Genomic DNA, 15,640 nt, shown 5'->3' on the forward strand with positions numbered 1-15,640 from the left:
ATCCTACGAGAACAAAGAGCTATTCATGAAAGAGGAAAATCACGTTCTGGTACAACACACACACAACGGCGCCATCCATAACAGCACACGTTCATTTAAACCACGCCACAGGTGCGATACATTGGTCTAATGTTACTACTTCCATTATACCGGTAACGGGAACTCGGTACAATTATCTTCTGCTTATAAATGGAATCACTGGCGGTCAGAAATTCCCTTGTAGTGTTTCAGAACTAATATATTCAAGTCCTATCATAGGTAGGGCGAGAGTTTAGCATACTAATATACTGTGAGGTCGGCAAACCCTACCCCCAAAAGCAGCCCAACCAAAGTTGGACGCGCCAAAATATAACTTATCTTCTTTCTATTTTTTAACATTGTGACGTATTGTCCTCGTGAATTGTTTGCTTTCTTAAAGCGCGGATCTTTTGAAAGCAACCCAGTCCCCTTAATGTGCCAAGCAAGATTGTTCAACTAGGTCTGTAAACCTTCCCTGACTGCTTACTACAGTTTATTAGAATCGGAATATATTTAGGCCCCAAGGCCAAGCGCGGGGACCTACGAGGTCATTAAGCACTGAGAATGTTGAAACAACTGGTAGCAGAGGGTGGAAAGTAAGATGGAAGAATGAGAATATGAACGGGGGTATAGTAAGAGGAATGAAAGGGGTTGCAGCTAGGGGTCGTAGGGACGCTGCAAAGAACATGAAGTAATCCCTACAGTGCACTGCGGGAGGCGCACTGACGGCACTGCGCCCCTACGGAAACTTTTTAGTAGGAAACTATATCATTACAGATCTGTTACTGTCGGCATCTAGTGTCTCCAGTAATTAATACGTGTAAGAACAAATTCACGGACTATTGCAGTCCGTACATTGCCTAGCAATCAAGCAGCCAGTTCTCTAATTATTTCTAAATAAAACCAACTATATTCTAGTTTAAATGTTAGGTCTAAATCATAAAAAATCAGTTTAAATACTTCTCGCTACCTGGACAAACACACCACTTCGGCAAAAACAGATATAGCCTACATACAGCACATAGACTGGGTACCCTGGAATAAAACATTAGTCCCAAAAGTAGTGGTACTATTACCAATGAACTTCAGGAATGATAAACATGGTATACCCACTAAAACCAGCACCCGAGGCTAAGATGCTAAAACACTGCCTTTAGCGGAACCAGTTGATGGTCGCAGAAAATGCCCGCCAACTCTTGAGAGAGAGAGAGAGAGAGAGAGAGAGAGAGAGAGAGAGAGAGAGAGAGAGAGAGAGAGAGAGAGAGAGAGAGAGATTAGCAGGTCACAGAAAAATTTGTCGGGACGGATTGTGACCTAAGGCATTTTCTGACATGGACTTAGTTTTATCTATGGCGTAGCGCATTCCGATTGGAAGAATACAGACACGTCCTGTCCGTACCACGTTCTGACTGGCTGACTGGACATTAAGGAAAATTACTACAGGAAGTGTCTATACTTTTATAAATTTTCCTTTTACAAACGATAAACGCGTTGCTTAACTGTGATGGCACATCTGATTTTAAAATAGTAAAAAAAATTAATTTTACAATTATAATGATTATTGCAATGTACAGATTTCTACCAGAAGAGCGTTGGATACAGAAAGATACATATGTCTATTTGCCAATCATTCGTAAAATTCACGAGAGAGAGAGAGAGAGAGAGAGAGAGAGAGAGAGAAAAATACAGAGAGAGAAGGAGAGAGAGAGAGAGAGATGCTGATGCTAGAGTTAACATATGAGAACAAGATCATATTTTAAACATAGCTGACTTTATAGTAGGCCTAAAGTTTATTTCACCGTGAAGCATTGAAAAATAACATCATACCAATTTTCAGGGAATAGACACGCTGGGGATGGTTCGACACAACTACAAGGAGTAACTCTTTTGACACCTTGTTTTGCATAAGAGAAACCGTTAGAGATCAGTTATTTACAGTGCATAGAAACCGTTACATTTCACATTATACAGATGCACAGGAACCAATATGATTAAAAGTGAACGTTGGCAGCTGAACAGAAACCGTTACGTATAAAAATGAACTCTACAAGATGTGGAGGCGTGAGGCGCATGCGTGGGCATTTATAGGAGTTTGGCCATAGTCCTAGTTAACCTTAAATTTGCTGCCCACCTAAGTGGGTACTGACATTTAAAGAGAGAGAGAGAGAGAGAGAGAGAGAGAGGAGAGAGGGGATATCAGCCTATGTGGGCGGCTACAATGTCCTACTGAGGGCGGGAACATGGCCGGCAATCTTGCCATGAATTAGACACGGCAATATATTTAACCAAAATGGTCGTTCTACATTTGCAAAGGACGGGGAAAGTGCTCGTATAAATATGCACCTAATTCAGACATAATCTAATTAAAACGGCTTACACGAGAGAGAGAGAGAGAGAGAGAGAGAAACTTGCTTGCCAGGTGCATCGGTCATGATAACTTTCTTTGACCCATTCAAAGTGGCTTCGATTATAATGACTACCTTATGATGATTGTAATTATGTCTGGATAATCTTGGTGACTGCGATATAGCTTTGCTGAGAATAATGATGGGCAAAATATTATAATGATTAACTGAAAATTATCTTTATTATAATGATGGATTATACTGTACATACTCACAGAATAATGAAATACCTTAAGATATAATCGATAAAATGATGACCAGAATATAAAAAGTGACAATGATTATTATCAAAATATAACAATAACGAGTACAATGATCACAATATCAAAAGCTACCATTAATAATTTAAGCTTAAAATGACGACAGCTACAATGAGCTGTAATCACTACACCAAAGGTACGAGATGATTATCGATAATAATCATATTGAAACTTTTAATTAAGGTAATAATTTAGCACTTAAATAATGCCTATTGTAACTTTTTTAAAAAATAATTAAATATAACTCATTATCATTTGCTTTCTATGATAACAGAAATTTTTAAAAATAATTCATACACTAATTGATCCATTTTATAGGCCTATAATGGCCTGTTTTAAGAGAATCGAGAGAGAGAGAGAGAGAGTTTGGTTTAAATTGCAATAATAGTCAAGATCACAGTCATACCTTCAAAATTAGTACTATCATTATTAATGAAGTGAAATCCATTATTATTATCAGTATTATTTACCCAGCCGATTCGCAAAACAAGATAATTGCACCTAAAATATGTTGTTCCATCTTTACAGGCCAAAGCGAGGGTCCAGTACCTAGCTAAGCTTGGTACAACACCTAGAGTTGCCTGGGACAAAAAACAGGTTTCCACAACTAGCTTTGCCTCCTACGTGGAGGAGCAGAAATAAAGCACTTTCTCTCTCTCTCTCTCTCTCTCTCTCTCTCTCTCTCTCTCTCTCTCTCTCTCTCTCTCTCTCTCTCTCTCTCTCCTACGAGCAGTATGCATGCAATGCCTATGTTTGCCTGGCAACAGACGGGAGTTACAAGCGATTCACGTATCTTATGCAGATGTATATAAAATAATACATTAAGGCTTTATGTAGAGAGAGAGAGAGAGAGAGAGAGAGAGAGAGAGAGAGAGAGAGAGCACATACATGTTTGTACTCCCCGGCTAAATAGGCCTAGGACCTAGGAATACTTCATTTTGCATCCTTTCCATAAATAACTTAATATTTCGAAGATGTATTCTTCGCAGGGTACACCATTTACAGTGTACCTTGAACGGCCCACCGTGGACAGTACTCTAAGACCGCAGCTGCAGTGCTTTAAACCTTGTACTTCAGGTCTCTCATTATAGCTCTCCAACTTCTTAAACCTCTCGTTTAGCCTAATCTAGAATCTGCAGTTACTTCGATTTTCCTAAAACACTCATTTCACTTCGAAAGGACAGAGGTTTTCGACGAATCGATCACTATGAACTGCAGAGTTAAACTGCATCGTTAACAAGATCGACATTTTATTCAGACAAATCGACCACCTCATATTACGCAATGGACCAGACCACAGGTAAATCAGTCACCCCAGGTATCGGTAAAGGTTAGGTTATCTAATCAAGCTCCAGTTTTACTTGGCGTCCCACAAGGAACAGTTTTTTAAGACCAGTTCCACTTACTTTTTTTTTCAACCGTCAAGATATTGACCGCAATCTGCAACAGACAGTTTTATCGTCTATGATATCAGAATTTCTATGCCTAAAGAAATAACGTACTTTCATATTGTGTGAGAGAGAGAGAGAGAGAGAGAGAGAGAGAGAGAGAGAGAGAGAGAGAGAGAGAGAGAGAGAGAGAGAGCAATACTTCGACTTGGATAATTTACATGAAAAAAATGGGTAACTCACAGTTCTATCGTCTATGCTATCAGAATTTCTAGGCCTATAAAATAAAAGTTATTTCAAAATGTGTGTGTGAGAGAGAGAGAGAGAGAGAGAGAGAGAGAGAGAGAGAGAGAGAGAGAGAGAGAGAGAGTCACCAATACTTCAAATTGTATTAGATATTTTCAGTTTTTCAGAATGGGTAACTGACAGTTCTATCGTCAATATCACTATATTTTCTAGGCCTATAGAATGAGAGTAATTTCAAACTCAGAGAGAGAGAGAGAGAGAGAGAGAGAGAGAGAGAGAGAGAGAGAGAGAGAGAGAGAGAGAGACTCATAACTCCACACTGTATTTGATAATTTACATTTTAAAAAGGGACAACTGGCAGTTCTATCGTCTATACTAATCAGAATTTCTAGGCCTATAGAATGATAGTAACTTCAAAATGAGAGAGAGATAATCAGAAATCCGATATATAGGCCTACCTGAACCTGCTTTGAGATACGAGACACTCTGTCAGGTATAATAAGTCTTCCCCTTGTTGACCCGTGACGTCACCAAAGACGACAAGAATACAATGGCCGTGTAATTACCGACACTAATTAATGGCGTTATTAGCGGCTTTGTCTGTCACAAAGAAACATCCCCTGCCGGATATACAGCCAGGCGGGAAAGAATATTAAAGAAACAAATAAATTGTTTTTTTTTTGATTTTTTCTTTATCTACGTATCTGTATATAATAATTTGCAAAGTCCCTTTTTAGTTTTACTTTTTTCCCGTTTTCCAATATCTACTGTCTATCAAACTTCTACTCACACACACACACACACACAAACATACACACACACATATACATATATAAACTGCAAAAACACAAGACAAATAATTCTATAATAATTTACGGGATACAGAGACACCAATAACGACAGAAATCGCAAGAAATCACGAGCTGTCAAGGAAACAGAAAATAAACCACAATAACTGCAACCTACAAGGTGCTGAGAGAGAGAGAGAGAGAGAGAGAGAGAAGAGAGAGAGAGAGAGAGAGAGAGAGAGAGAAGAGAGAGAGAGAGAGAAATAAGTTATTTCCTCAGAACACGTCACGGTTCGTGCTTTATTACAACAGTCTAGACTCTCTAGGCACTCTGCTGGTGTTTCAGTTACTTACGAAGAATCACACGAGCTAAAATGTTTCGTTTTTCACTACATTAAAAGTAATGTTTCAAGCTAAAATTTGTAGTGTATGCAGGGATTTAAATGGATTTAAATTCTGATGAGCTAAGACTTCAAAAAAGCATGAGCACTGGTGTTAATTTTAATATTTGGATAAACCTAATTTTGATAAAAGATTCAGAATTCTTCTACAACTCGATTAGTGTACAGCAGTCTTTGAACACACTGGAACTAATTTACGAAAGGCTTTAATCTTAGCCGTTTCATGTTTTATTTATGTAAGTTTTATAATGGAAGTTACCAAGAAACAGATGTATATGTATACTGAATACATTATATAATTTATATAGAAATGTTTAACATTAATGGTTATCTTTCTTTCCAGAAAATTAAGGGCAGGCCGTTCTGCTTGTAGGCGTACTTGATAAAAAATAAGCCTAACCCTGATTAAAAAAAAAAACTTACGGGTGTCATTTTCCCCATAATCACTATAAAAAAATCTGATAGACCTACCTGATACAAAGGTCAGACTGTAACTGTATATCTTCACATTTATGCTTTAGGCCTGTTTAAAAATGCGTTAAAACAAGTCACGTAGATTTTATCAGCCTACAAACACGCCATTATGATAGCAGTAGGCCTAGCGCATAATAAACTATTTTCTTTTTTCAATAGTTTCAGTATATAGCCTACTTAACAAGGCAAATTAATTCCATATTTCTGCTAAAAAGCGACATTTTTTACGTGGGCTTACTATAAATAAGGAAGGAATATCTTGTAGTACTGTAATAATTTTAAGTTTGAGATGTCAGTGATAAGCCTCACCCAAAAAAATAAGGGAGGGGTGTGAGGGGCCACCATCAAAAGAACCCACACACACACACCCCCTCCCTCTGGGACCACCAATCCATAACACACCCGACCCATTCGCATGGATGTAAAAGGGAGAAGAGAAATTAAAAGGGTCCATATGGGAATTCTCTAGGCGTGAGAGATAGGCAAGTCTATATTTGGGGGCTGTAGGGCCAACGGGGATTTTTTAAGGGCCTACGAGGATAATGCTCAAGACAAAGTCTCTCTCTCTCTCTCTCTCTCTCAGCGCCTGTTCCGTAGGACGACCCTGACAGAAGCAACAACCTGAGGGCGGAGTTCCAAATGGGGAGAATGAAACCGCTCGCAGAAGGGCGTCAGCCTGCATACCATTTTTGGAGGTGGAGATGTAGCCCTTCGTCTACAGGAGAGAGAGAGAGAGAGAGAGAGAGAGAGAGAGAGAGAGAGAGAGAGAGAGAGAGCGCAGTGTCAAAGCACTGACATACAATGAGGTTGCTTACCCCCGTGAACTTTCCACCTTGGCTGCGTCCCACAACAGTCGACGTAATCGCTTTTCCGGACATACGCCTAAATAATTTATTACCCGGACATGGAGGAATCGATCAGGAAAAGAGAAAAGAGGATTAAATACTAATTAGGATCCGATTAGCCTACAAGCTCCTAAAGATTCCGTCGATTAGGCCTAAGCTGCTAATGCGGATTCTACCAATCGTTCACCATAATAGCATTCTTCAAATGCCAACATTCGAATCGGCCAGTGAGAGAGAGAGAGAGAGAGAGAGAGAGAGAGTAGTCAGGGAACTTACATAAGCGACTTGCTTCCGTAAGGCAAGGTCATTCTTAGTTTTTACCTTAATTAGAAAAATCTCGTTACTTTCTGTTAAAACAATGTTAAAATGTGAATTACACTGACCAAATAAACAACAATAACAACTGAACACCTAAAGGTTAATGACGTAGCCACAAAACCCGTATTATCAGTATGCTGACACTAGACTCAACTTAGTGCATATTGATTGATAAATAAATTAAATAAATAAAATTTGTCCTTCCATTGATTCTTGTCTGACTAGTGGGACTTTAATTTCTTTGTATTTTTCAAAGAACACTGCTGGGCATAGGCTAAGTGGTGTTCTAGAACTTTTGTTAACCCAGTTATGGCGATTTGTGGTAGTTAACATTCTACTTAGAATGACGCAGGTACGAACTATATACCTTAGTTAAAACACAGCAATGTTTTAAAATATTAAAATAAATTAAATCTGAGGGCAGACTTTAAACAAATAAAAATATATCCTCACAATTAGTTTAATTTAAGAAACAACAAAACAATATAAAAGTAATGACGTCAGCATTTCCTGAGAGCATATTTATGCTAAATGCCTCTGGCATTTCGTAAAAAACTCTTACTTTTATATATAAATGCTTCTTTTTATAATGTACAGGGTTGATACTGAATGTCACAAGGACTCAACAAGGCTGCAACAAACTCTCTCTCTCTCTCTCTCTCTCTCTCTCTCTCTGTGCACTTACTAAACATCTGACCTTTCCCTGGAACCTGACAAAGGAAAAACTTCACAGAGCCGCCTTCTAAAATTAGGATGTATATGTATGTATATATATATATATATATATATATATATATATATATATATATATATATATATATCAATTATGGATGGGTTCGATTTAAATGGCATCTGCTATCACCTTCCCATTAACTTCCTGTCCAATATTCGATTTAAAAAAATGTTTTTACGGATGAGTCAAGCCTTGCATGAATACTAGCAAGCGAATGAGCCTTCGGGTACTGCAAACCACCGTCAAGTATCTTTTGACAATTCCAAAACGTTACTTTTAACTTAATCCTGCTGATAAACAAACCAATAATCATAACAACAATAATAATAATAAGCCGACAATGACAGCTTCAATGACTTGACTTCAAGCGCACGGCTAATTAAGAGGCAACGCGCACACGCGCGCACATTGCTTTAATTAGGCGCCATTACGAAACCGCCGGCTAAAACTAGTAAATCCGAATAGCCGTTAATTACCACAGGAACACAAGCGGTATTACTTAGTATTAACAACAAATTCGGATGTTAAAACTGTGGGAATATCTTTATACTGTCGATAAATGCTAGGTCCATATACCAAAAATATGGTAATGGGCAAGTTACTATGCTTATGAGCTATCACAATCATGAATGTTATTCAGGAACAGCCATTCTGAAATACATTAAAAATAATATATTAAAGGCTGTTTAAAGTTTAAACCCAACTTGAATCAGTTATGGATTCAAACTAGCCTGGGTCGTCATCTAACCTCACAAAACCTAATGTCTGAATAAATATTTAATTTATACTTGAAAAAAACAGGTTTTTGAGTAAATACATAGAAATATTAACTTCCAAATACTCAAGAGGTTAACAAATAGGCCTAATGAATGATTCAACCTCGGCTGCATAGGTCTAGGGGTGTAGAAAGCCGAGCTCTTTCAGGGAAGGAAAATAAGCTGGCCTAAGGTCCTATTCTACCCCAGGGCAGATGAAAACGAGAATAATGTTCCACAAAAGGATTTTGTTAACAATAAATCCGATAGCATATTTATTCCGAAATATATTTAACGGTTGTAACGTAATTTTTTTCCTGGGGGGGGGTTAAACGTAGGAACCCAGGTAAGAGGTATCATTATAGCACACCTGTGTGGGTGTTACGAAAGTATGGGCATTTAACTTGTGTAGTTTCAATGGATTTATAAGATTTAATGTGATTTATATATATATATATATATATATATATATATATATATATATATATATATATATATATATATATATTATAAATGTTACAGGTTACTAGGCCTACAATAATTATGGCATTTTTAAAATAAATCCCTGTAGACCTACAGTTTAAATTTCTTCAAAATAAATATTATTATTTATAAAAATAAATTTCAAACCATCCAGACCATCCATCTGCTAATATCCAAAAAAAAAAAAAATAACAAACTATTTACTCACTTTAGCGGTACTTCCTTCGTAGACTCAAAAATGAAAGGTGAAGTGTAAAGAGCTTCGGGTTTCACGCTGCCCGTGCTAAGTATCTCTACACTTCACGCCCATGGGCCAACGCCCGCACAGGCCACCATTTCGCGGGCGCGCGGGCGGAGTATGCCAAGCACAAAACATCATTTGTCGAGGATGCCACTCATCGGGTGGTGCTATGAAGTCAATCAATAGACACGAAAAGCTCCCGTCACGCCTTCTTCGGGGCCTTCGTCAGAAGGCAAGATGGGTGCGAGGAAGGTGGGGGGGGGAGAGGGGAGGGGGGGAATTTAAACCGGTGCTTCAGTTATAAGCTTAATATAAACACACCTCCATCCACACGACGAGGAAACTTAAATAACCAATCCTTCCTCCTCCTACTCCTCCTCTCCCTCTCTCCTTTTCCTCACTTGTATTTCAGCACTTCGCAGAGTAGTCTCGCCGGCGGCGGCGCCTTCTGCGTGAGGCCCACGCCCGAGCCGAACCGAAGAAAAAAAGGGGTGTTCCTTCGTGGTGTTTTTTCCCCCCGTAGCACGCATACACACACAAACACACACGACCCGTGCGGTACTCACAACCTAGACTGGGTTCTCCTTCCTCGCAGCAGCACTTGGCCCACCCGAGACTGCCAAATTTACCAAGTCGGTCCCCGGGAGTAAAAATAGCCCTTGTCTCTCTCTCTCTCTCTCACTCTGCCTCCCTCAGACCACACTCCCCACACTATTTCTCCCTTGCTACTGCAACACGCAGAAGAACGCCTTCCACATATTCTCAGCTGCACTGACACCCACAACATACAATGCACACATTCGCCGGCACACGCACATACGGACAAACACACACATACACATGAAAATGTTGATGATGATGATCTCATATCGGCCACCCACACCCCTCTGATATGGCAGTATCTGGCAGCTTGCGTGCTTATGACCGTTCGGTCATTACATTTCGACTGCGTTGTTGTCCTGCGGAAAGCTTATGCCAAATGGAAACGGCATTAATTCATCGCATCACATCGACAGCAAAATTGGCGATAATGGCCTAAAAATACATCGCTTGCATTCTCGACTTAAATGAAGAATTTGGCAACAGTTCGGGTGAGAAGCCAACTCAGAGATTTCCGTGGTACAAAAACTGTTGCTTCTTGTTCGACAAGGGCGGTAACTTTCTTTAATCTCGTCATATTTCGACATGTTAAAATGTAACTCGACCCCCGGTTTGTTCGTCGTGTCCTTGCGGACAAAATTAGCGGCAAAATAAGGCAGTGAGCAAACACCTGAAGAAGGCAATCACAATGAAAGTTGCTACCTAGTAAATATTGACTCATTTCTGGGACGGGATGTGCGCAGTCATCAGAACATTCAGAAGCGTATCATTATAATTTTCATTTTTAGCATCGTCGAGCTGCCATACGTGATACAGAAGCCAATTACGCATTAAGTTTCTGTAATCTGATCCAGGGCCCACTGAAAGATCACCTTGCCACGCGAGATGTTTTTTATTCTTAAACGACTAGAAAACAGCGGACGAAGTCAAGGTTCGCCTCCATACTGCCATATTGAAAGAGGACACCTCTTATTTACGTAGTTTCTTTTTTACTAGCATACTGTGATTGCTTTGAGCTAGCTACCACATTCTAATAATTCCTCCTATTATATACACTTTAAGTTTGCACTCGTAGGAGTAAATTTACACCGTAAAACAGGAACAGCCCTTTTGACAACATAAACACGGCCGAGCTTTAGATAACGTAAAGCATTCAAAGTTTCTTGCTCATCTTGTCATGATTGCTCTCTCTCTCTCTCTCTCTCTCTCTCTCTCTCTCTCTCTCTCTCTCTCTCTCTCTCTCTCTCTCTCTCTCTCTTGGCACAACAGTGTAGGGTAGGCAATGTAGAATACGTGTGGATACTTTCAAAACCCTTTTTATGTTCGATTAATTAGCATGTATATATAAATTTTGAGAATGGTCTTAATGTCAACATTTCAATAACATTCTTTCGAGTGCGCATACTTGTTATTTTCATTTTTAGTTTAAACCTTTTATACCTATATATATATATATATATATATATATATATATATATATATATATATATATATATATATATATATATATTATATATATATGTGTGTGTGTGTGTGTGTGTGTGTGTGTGTGTGTGTGTGTGTGTGTGTGTGTGTGTGTGTGTGACATTTTAAGCTATCAATTATGAGCCCACAAATAAGCCAATGATATCTAAATAATTTTACCTTGGGAATAAATTACACCCAAAGGGAATGATGAATCTGATAAGACCCGGATTTAAACCATATGCCTCTTGTTAGAGTCGCAAAACTGCTATACATATACTTACTTATAAAACTTGTTAGAAACAGACATACCCAAATGTCACACAATATAAGAAGAAACTTCATTAAGATTGAACAAATGGATTCAAACATTTAAGAAGCAAGTTGCCATCCGGGAATGAGATGGTCCATACTATTAAAGTTGCTGGACATGGGTCCTGCTAGAATCTGCTTGTCATGGGGACATGTATTAAGAGCTACCAAACTAAGTATCTACAACAGCATCTACGTTATGAATAAGAGACTTGGGTCACTAGGTGTCTGGGACAGAAAATGATTGTATATAAGGAAGTAATATTAAGAAGAAAAACTAGATCTGACTGATATAAAAGAAAGGTTAAAGAGCCTTTGTACTATAATAAATATGAACTCAGATACACAGTCACACTATTACATTCCTACTTCTAGTTTCATAACTACCACAAAATCAATATCAAAACTAATGCTGCCACTATGAATATCTACGTAATACTGTACATCAAGTTTCTGTGTCATTTTGATTTGCCATCATCCAGCCAAAAGCCAGCATCTATTACCCTAGACCCTAAACAAGGTGACACTTTAGTATGAACTTCATAACATCCAGAAAGTCAGGATGGAAGGAATATGGAATTTTGGCCCAAGGGCTAGAGCTGGGACCTATGAGGTCATTCAGCACTGAAAGGGAAATTGATAGTCCAAAGGTTTGAAAGGTGTAACAGGAGGAAAACCTGCAGTTGCACTATGAAACAATTGTTAGGAGAGGGCGGCAAGAAAGATGTACGAAAGAGAATATGAATGGAGGTACAGTGAAAGGAATGGAAGGAGTTGCAGCTAGGGGCCAAAGGGACGCTGCATAGAACCTCAAGTAACGCCTACAGAGCACCATATGAGGTGCACTGACGGCACTAACCCCCTACAGGGCATAAAGTCAGGACCTGATGTCTCGACCCTTCCTTGAATTGTCCTCATTTTTGACGGCATGGGGACACTAGCTGTGAGACTGATCTATTAACAGAAAGTTTTAGCCCTTAAATACTTTCCAGCTACATTACAGTATATAAATCTCTTAAGCTGAATTTCAAGTGTAAACTACAGATCAGTTTAGAGTAGGAACTTTGTGGCATTGCTGTTAGCTGTAAGGTACTGTATCTAGAAACTGTTCAGCTGCAGGCTAGAGTTTTTGTTAGAAAGCCAGACGTCCAAGGTGTCAGCAAAGTTGAGGTATTATTTGCACTGACCTTGTGAGAGTTAAGCACTTCAATTTGGTGGTTTGGTTAAACTACCTGATAATACTGTAATAATAAAAGCTCAACCTTATGGATTCCTGTCCAGAACAACTGTTTTGGGGCATTCCGTATTATGAATGCAATTCACAGCTAGCCTATATTCTCAAAATTCTCCTGGAATGGACACCAGCGAGCAGTACTACAAAACTCATTCCTACTATTATTACACTGGCACTCAGACAATTTTGTTTTGTATGGTAACTGCTCATATTAAAAGACAGAAAAATTAACAATACAAATAAAAACAAAAAGATAGATATCATCAACCAGTCGTTGAAAAATGTCAGTGATGTTCATGCCATGATGCATGGGGATTTAAAAGACACATTGCTACTTCTTGCAAAGTTACAAGCACCAACACCCAAAATGCTGACAGGAAATTGTTCCACAGGTTTTTGCATAAATACAATCAGCTGTGGTATCTTTCAACAAGAGTCTACATTATGAGCACCAGTGTTTGGGAAAAGGACACTACTAAACAACTTTCTCAAAAGTGTAAAGATCCCAGCAGTTGTAGAAAAGACAAATCTGAAGCACAAGGTTTTCATACTTTCCTCTCTGCAGATGAGCAGTAGAGGATTACGTTTTAGTCGAGGTGTGAAAAATGATGCTTGGACTGAAAGGTACTGTACCTCCCAATCCTGACTTAAGAACCAGTGACTGGTTAAATCTAAAAATCTATGAAGGGTAACAACAACTTCATATGAATGGAACATGAGTTACATCATCTGCATACTGTACTCTTATTTTCAAGAACATCAATCACTTCACAAGTTAACATCACAGCTCTTCCAACAATACCAGTGGAACACAATGCATGATTGGTTTAACCTCACCGTAAATACCATCTTCAACTTCATGTAGCCAGTTAGTTACAAAACTCCAATGGACCGGATAATTCCTCTTCATAAAGAGTATTCTTTTTCAGTGGGTGGCATTTCTTAGCTAATCCATCTCGTTACCATTTTTGGACAATTTAGTCTACTGTACTTAAATAAATGATAGTCTTGTTAGTACTATATTATAATTTTTATAACAGTACTTGACAATATATAATCTTCAGATAGTTTCTCTAAGGATCAATTATTACGTATTAACTTTGCCTATTAACTTTTTATCAAAATTCAGGACTGAATTCTGTTAATTTATTCTGCTTTCTTCCTCAACACAAAAGCAGACAAAAGATAATACTGTACAAATACAAAAGGATGGCGGTCATCTTTTTTACCTTTGCTTTAAGAATTTTTTATATAATAAAAAGATTAACTTCTCTTTTTTTCTATGGTCTGTAATAAAGCTTCAATTTTTGCAGCTTGGTACTATCACAGAGGCTGAATGATTTATTTCGGGAGCTATCAGAACTGCTGTTATTCTACATTAGTTCAACCAGACAACTAAGTCAACTCTAGACATTCACAAGGCGAGGCAATGGGATTTCATCTTAAATCTCAAGTCTGAGAATGCCAGAGTTACACAGTTATCTAATGAGCATGTGAGGGAACTGTTCCCTAGTTTGCTCATGGCATTCACAAGTGGTTACCTAAACTTGCTTCTCAAAATATAAATCAAAGCAATCTGGGACTGATGTAATACACATCTTTTTCCATCATTGTATGATATCGTCACCAGTCATTTATCTTTTTTTTTTTGGGAGAGAGAGGCAAAATGTGCCATTCTTATCTAGATTTACAGAGGACAAAAACAAGCTATTTACATTTCCTACCGAACAGCTACACCTGCTGCAGTATGATGCAGAATAATATGGATTAACTCTTAACTTTACCCCACTTCTGTGGGTAGCGACGATATACTTTCAATGAAGAGATGTTCAATTAAACCAAAAGTTAATGAAGAAAACAGACAGGAACTGTCAAACAATTTGATGCCTTGTGAATGATTGAAAATAAAAAACTGGATAAAATACATTTTGCAGATTGGTATGTCAATGTATCCATAAAAGTACCATATTTTCCTCTTATAATAGCATCCCCATAATTAAGAAAAAAGGAACTCGCAGACTTTAAAACTGTTAGGCCTCATTGTGACCCCATGCCATCTACACAGACCTCCATATTCTGTTGCTCATTTGTAAATGCAATAAAATACTGATTTTGGGATGAGGTTTTTATCCCCACACCCAAGAAAGGAATTGTGTCACAGCAAAGGAAGATATGTAACAATTATTTATTCCCCAAGTATATACAAACCCTAGTTAGAGAGTATAACGGAAAGGAATGTTGATGAATATCACAATACGTATATCACAGTTTCCTTAGAAACTACTTTGCTACAATATATCACAATTCATCCCAGAAACAACCAATGCATAGAGTTTCTACACCCAAATTTAACAAAGAAGTGTTCCAGCATATATCACTATGTAAGTTTACATATATACTTTCATGTTATATTGTTATATATTCAGGTATAAAATCCAGTACATTAGATTCAACTATTATATATAACTTGATTCTTTAGCATAGAAAAGTAAGGACCCAGTAATATTCATATGATAAAATATTTTTCTTACAATCTTGATAGCTGTCTAGCTGCAATGGACATTATTAAACTCTGACTAGCAAATGTTTGGCAATATCTCAAGTGCCTGACAGTACAGGCTTCTAAATAATCAATGTTGTTCTTTATAATATTCAACAATAATCCTCTTTCCCTG

General features: G+C 38.1%; 1 protein-coding gene across 14 annotated transcripts in view; it reads right to left on the reverse strand.

Moving 5' to 3' along the window:
- The window catches only part of Nuak1 (Nuak family kinase 1), a 137,172-nt gene extending 126,271 nt beyond the window's left edge, over nt 1-10,901 (reverse strand). For 12 of the 14 annotated variants that reach the window (XM_067088591.1, XM_067088588.1, XM_067088586.1 and 9 more), the window contains exon 1: nt 9,323-10,901. The gene's annotated coding sequence lies outside the window, so the exon portion shown is untranslated. The remainder of the gene's footprint in view (nt 1-9,322) is intronic. The other 2 variants (XM_067088579.1, XM_067088593.1) reach the window with 2 other exon arrangements.
- Between the last annotated feature and the right edge of the window lie 4,739 nt (nt 10,902-15,640).

Source organism: Macrobrachium rosenbergii, chromosome 45 (genome assembly GCF_040412425.1).
Source record: "Macrobrachium rosenbergii isolate ZJJX-2024 chromosome 45, ASM4041242v1, whole genome shotgun sequence".
In the NCBI taxonomy this organism is placed as follows: Eukaryota; Metazoa; Arthropoda; class Malacostraca; order Decapoda; family Palaemonidae; genus Macrobrachium; species Macrobrachium rosenbergii.